Here is a 6,000-nt window from a genome sequence, read left to right as displayed (position 1 = left end):
CAGAGGGTTAGAAACTTCTGCATTCACGACATCAGCTGCATTCATCAGCTAAACTGCATCGCCAGAAGCAGAAAGACCGGAGACAGCTCAGTGGTGGTGTGCCTGCCTTGCATGTGTGAATCCAAAGACGCCCAACATGGCAGAAGAGAACAGTAGAAAAGGAAGCAAAAGAGTAAAATTGGTGTGACAAAGCACAAACTTTAATACAAAGCTGAGTTTTGAAAAGCGTGAGAAAATAGATAAATGAGCAAAAGGAAAAATAGTATCTTAATTGAAATTTTTTTCTTAGAAAATTGAACATTCGAAATATGATTCAATGAGCAACCTCAGTTTGAGTATTTGAACAAGAACAAAATTAAGGACCAAAAAAAAAAAAATCCAGACAAAGTCAATGAAAATGAGCTAGGGAGACGGCTTGGCGGCTAAGAGCACTTGTTCTGCCGGCCTGAAGATCTGAGTGCGGATCCCTGGTGCCCATGTACAAACCTGGGCCTGGCTGCACTTGCTTGTAATCAACCCCAGCACTGGGGTTGGAGACAGGCACCTTCCGAGAGCTCATTGGCCGGCCAGCCTAGCGAAAGCCAAGCCCCCAGTTCCCCGAGAAACTCCATCTCAACAGCGAGAAAGCAGCAGCCGACCACATCCCAGTCCTGCTCTGGACTCTACGTCTGCATGCTCGCTCCCACGCAACTCGAGCGATTGTAAAAGATCTGCGGAGTCCCCATCTGCTAGTGAAGTCTGTGTTTAAAACTTTAAAAATAAAATCACCTGCCAGAGTGAGTTCCAGGACAGCCAGGGGTACACAGAAAAATCCTGTCTCAAAATAAAATTATACGCAGATTCTTCCAGGAGACCACAAAAGAATATTTCCAAATCTCATAAATTATTATCTCAATAACAAACTTTTTTGTTTTGTTTTTGTTTTTATTTTGTTTTCTCGAGACAGGGTTTCTCTGTAAGCTTTGGAGCCTGTCCTGGAACTAGCTCTTGTAGACCAGGCTGGCCTCGAACTCACAGAGATCTGCCTGCCTCTGCCTCCCGAGTGCTGGGGTTAAAGGTGTGCACCACCACCACCCGGCTCTCAATAACAAACTTTATAAAGATATTGCCTATTGGGAAAGAAACTAGCACAGCAGAAAAGGGACAGTTTAGTTTGTGACTGTCCAGTGAGATAAGGTCATTTGAATTCTCACTGGCTTTATCCAGTTTATCATAGAATTTGAAAACCTGTTCCATGTAATTGACCTCATTATCTGAAAGGGAGAAAAGTACAGTTCCTTTAATATACACAAATTGTAAAAAGAGGTTGAGGCCTGGGAAGATAGCCATCCAGTTCAGTGCCTGCCACAGATGTGAGGACCTGAGTTAGGTGCCCACTACCCACGGAAAAAGCCAGGTGCACCTGTGCATCTGGAATCCAGGGAGGCCAGGACAGGTGAACTCCTGGAGCTCAGTGACCAGCCAGCCCAACCCGATCAGGTTTTGTGAGAAAACATGTCTCAAAAAAAAAAAAAAACAACCTGAAGGGACTGGAGAGATGGCTCGGCAGCTGAGAGCATTCACTGGGTGGGCCTTGCTCTTCCACTTTGCCCTGGTTCTTGAGCATGCCTTTGATCGCGCACAGACGCCATCTGCAATCTACAAGCGCACCAGCAAGGGGAAGCTGTGGAAACAGGTAAGGCACAAGTGATGTGGGAGGCCCTTCTGTGTCTGTGTTGCTTTTATTGGTTAATGAATAAAGAAGCTGGCTTGACCTATGACAGGGCAGAGTAGAGCTAGGCAGGAAAAGCTAAACTGGGAGAAAGAGGCAGAGTAGCAAGACGCCATGTAGCTGCCAGAGACAGACATTGGATGGAACCTTGCCGGTAGGCCACAAGCCTCCTGGTCAAATGTAAAATAATAGAAATGGGTTAGTTTAAGATATAAGAGTAAGCCAGAAATACGCTTGAGCTATTGACCAATCAGTACTGCAAATAATATAGTTTCTGAGTGATTGCTTCGGGTCTGGGCTGCCGGGGAATGAATGAGAAGCTCCTTCCAGCAACACACAAGTGTGAGAACAGCGAGGAATCCTTTGCCCCCCTCCCCCAGGAGCCAGAAGGAACAGGGCCACCCATCAACTGTTTGCTTGAAGCTGGGGCCTCAGCCTAAAGACGAGTTTCAGGTTACTTGTCATGGGCCACCTATACATCGGCAAGCAAAGGCTGCACTCTGCCGGCTCTAACTTGTGTGTGCCAAGTCTGTTTGACTTATCAGCAAATAAATGTAAATTGTTCATTAAAAAAAAGAACACTTCGTGTTCATGCAGAAGGCCTGAGTCATTCCAAGCCCTGACCTGTCAGATCACAAATTACAGACCCTGTGCCCTCTTCTGACCTCTGCAAACACCAGACACGTACATGGTTCACATACACACGCAGGCAAAACATTCACACACATTTTAAAAAATGTGTAAGTGGAAAGAGATTGAGGAAGACACCCAGAGTTGTGCCCCCCCCCCACACACACACACTGGTTTGATTAAATTCAGTCATTGTGATTTTCAAAATTAGCAAACTTCTCTCAGGTGTGATGGCACAAACCTTTTTAATTTCAGCATTAAAGAGGGAAAGACAGAGGCAGGCCTGGTCTACAGAGTGAGTTTCAGGACAGCCAGGGTTACACAGGGAAAAATAATAATAATTAAATAAAAATAAAATAAATTAGCAAACTCTTGAACTACCCTAACCCTGACTTGACAAAGACAGTTTGGGGCCAAATCCTTCCCAGGTGTTGCAAGTTTCAGCCCTGTTAACAGGAATTCCACGGGGGTTCCTGTGACCACAGCCTTTATCCAGCATTATGCAATACAAGAGTTTGTAGCCAAACAAGAGGGTGAGAAAAACAAGTGAGAGGAACAGAGAGACAAGAGAGGGGCTAAGAGGGAGCGGTTAGCCAGTGCTTGCCTGACAAGAGTAGAGCCCCCCCCCAACACACCCGTTTTCACACTGCATATTACAGAGATGTCATTCATTTAAACAAATTTCTTGATTTTAAAGGTAGGAAAACTTTCCCACATAGCTCTGAGGTTAAGTAGACAGATCATCAGCAGGCACCCTGGCCACTCCTTTAAGACTGTGACTATTCGCAGGTGGTGGGGATGGTGAGGGGGTGCACACTTTTAATCCCAGCACTCAGAAGGCAGGGGCAGGCAGATCTCTGTGAGTTCGAGGCCAGCCTGGTCTACATCTATTGACCGTTCAAGGAACACAAGAGATGGTTTTACCAGGCAGCCGCAGTCTCCCAGGATTTCAGGTGTGCTCCTGCTTGAACATAAATATTTAGCAGATCGTTCTAATTGGCTCTCCAAAGTAAAGGTCAGTCCGGAGAAAGTCCTGAACTGTTTGCGACCTGGAAGGGCTCATGTGGCAACCACACTTTGTGCCGTAAAGTGGCTGTGTGGGGAATATGTCTTTTCTTTCCTCGATGATTCCATACTTTTTGTTTGCTGGTTTTCCAGACAGGGTTTCTCTGTGTAGCCCTGGCTGTCCTGGAACTAACTCTGGACCAGGCTAGTCTCAAACTGAGAAGTTCTGGGCTTTTTTCTTCCTTGGGGCCTGCCACCCCAACTTCTAAATAAATACACAGAGATTTATTCTTATTTATGAATGCCAAGCCTTAGCTTGGCTAATTTCTAGCCATTTTTTAAAATTTAAATTAGCCTATTTCTCTTCTATGTTTTGCCTCTGGGCTTTTAACCTTTCTTTATTCTATGTCCTTCCCTTTTTACTTGTTGACTGGCTGGGTGGCCAGGTGACCAGCCCCTGGCATCCTCCTGTCCTCCTTTCTTGCTCCTCCTCTTCTGGTTCTTCTTCTATTTATTCTGTCTGGTAGCCCTGCCTGTTTCTCTTGCCTGCCTTGCTATTGGCTGTTCAGCACTTCTTTAGACCAATCAGGTGTTTTAGGTAGGCAAAGTAACACAGCTTCACAGAGTTAAGCAAATGCAACATACCTTTGCATCATTAAACAAATATTCCACGGTATAATCTTAAACTAATATTCCACAACAAATCTGTCTGCCTCTGCCTTTCAAGTACTAAAATTAAAGGTATTTACCACCAAGCCCTGCACATCTCCACCATACTGTTTTAAACTACACTTTATATTACAGGGAGATTGTTTTTATGTGAATCTTACCTATTTATTATTTGCAGTGCTGGGTGTTAAATCCAGGGCAACATATATTACAGGTTAGTGCTCTACCACTGAATTACAGCCTTATCTTATTTGGGCTTAGATATTATCTGATAAATAATGCATTTGATTCTATCCAAGTTTTTTTCCAGTGTTTAGCAGACTCAGCTGGAATGATGTTGAAGTTACCCTTGGCCAAAATTATAGTTAGAGTATAATTATAGCATTTGAATGTATCGTTTCAGGAGACTTTGGACACACCTGTAGGCAGTGTTGACAGATTTATTTGGGATTTGATTTATTTAGTAACTGATGATGAACTGTAATAGAAAGTATTTCAGTGGACCATTGTGAGCATGTGAGAGCACAGAGCACAGCACCAGGCTGGTGGAGAGAGAAGACAGTAAATCCTGGGGTGACTAGCCCAGGGGGAACCTTAGGTCAACGTTAGTCTAAGTGGATGTCACAGTTTCCTAGCCAGGCAGCTGTGCCAAGCACCCAAGTCATATAACGCACTGTCCTCTCACTGTGGACTGAATGTCACCAAAAAACAGACCAAGGGAGGTGTCTGGGTTTTTGGGATTGAGGGCGTGTCTGCATTTGGCTGGCCTGTGGTGGTGGAGTTTTTCTGAGTTTACTCACCAATGCCTGCCTGTTGAAACCGTGACAAGTCTGTCACTCAGCAATTTCAGGTTGATAAACTTATCTGATGGAAACACTATCAAAAATTTCATAGAAGTAAGCCATTCTTTGACAACCAGTAAAGGTTGCAGTTCTTTATTGTTTTAATGTACATAAACACACATGCATGGTCATTCATTGTGTGGTGTGTGGAGCAATGGTCAGAGATGGTAGTTCTGTATGATTAGATCACCTGGTGACATCAGAGCCCATTCTGGGTTGTGTAAGTAAACTCTATGATATTTGCATAATGACCAAAGTGTGGATTTATTTCTCAGATCATATCTGGGTCGTTAGGGTCCAGGCTTGTATATTTCCAAAATTTCATTTAAAATATTCTCGCTTTGTTGGCCAGCCTTGTCTCAAACTCCTGGGCTCAAGTGATCGTCCTGTGCCAGGCTCGCAGGAGTGCGGACTAGAGGTGTATGCCACTGCAGAAATGAATAAAGCAGTGGGGATGTGAAGCGCTGCAGAGCAGGTGGTTTTCACTGCTAAACAAGAAGAGATCTTTATTAACTCCTTCGTATGTTTTAGCCTGAGAATATCTTCTCTAAAAATTATATAGTGCCTTCATCATTGCAAGTGAGTCCACCTGTCAATTTAGGCTGCCTTTTGTTTTCTTTTTCTTTCTTTCTTATTTTATTTTATTTTGAGACATGGTCTCTCTTTGTAGCCCTGGCTGGTCTGGAACTCATTGTGTAGACCAGGCTGGCCTTGATCTCAGATCCAGCTGCATCTGCCTCCTAGGTGTTGGGGCTTAAAGACACCCCACCCAATCTGGGCTTTCTCATACACACAAGCTTTGGAACATAGCATTTGGCAGGACAAATGAGAATGCGGTGAGCTGGTGGTTCTTGCAGAGGTCCTAGGTTAACTCATGGCACCTAACAGTTACCCGGTACTCTTGGTACTGGTCCTGTGGAGATAGTCTGACTTTTAAAGACTTTTAAATTTTATGTGCGTATATCTCTGTGTTTCTTTGTCTGGCGGGGGGAGGGGCATCCATGTGCACACGCATGTATGCCAACAGAGGCCAGAAGAGAGTGTCAGTCCCCTGGATCTGGAGTGAAAGGCAGAGTGAGCTGCCTGACTTGAGGTCTGGGAACTGAACTCTGGGACTGCTTAGTGTAACTGCTGAGCCATCAT

The sequence above is a fragment of the Microtus pennsylvanicus genome, chromosome 7 (assembly GCF_037038515.1).
Source record: "Microtus pennsylvanicus isolate mMicPen1 chromosome 7, mMicPen1.hap1, whole genome shotgun sequence".
NCBI lineage: Eukaryota > Metazoa > Chordata > Mammalia > Rodentia > Cricetidae > Microtus > Microtus pennsylvanicus.
Note: the sequence above shows the minus strand (reverse complement) of the source record.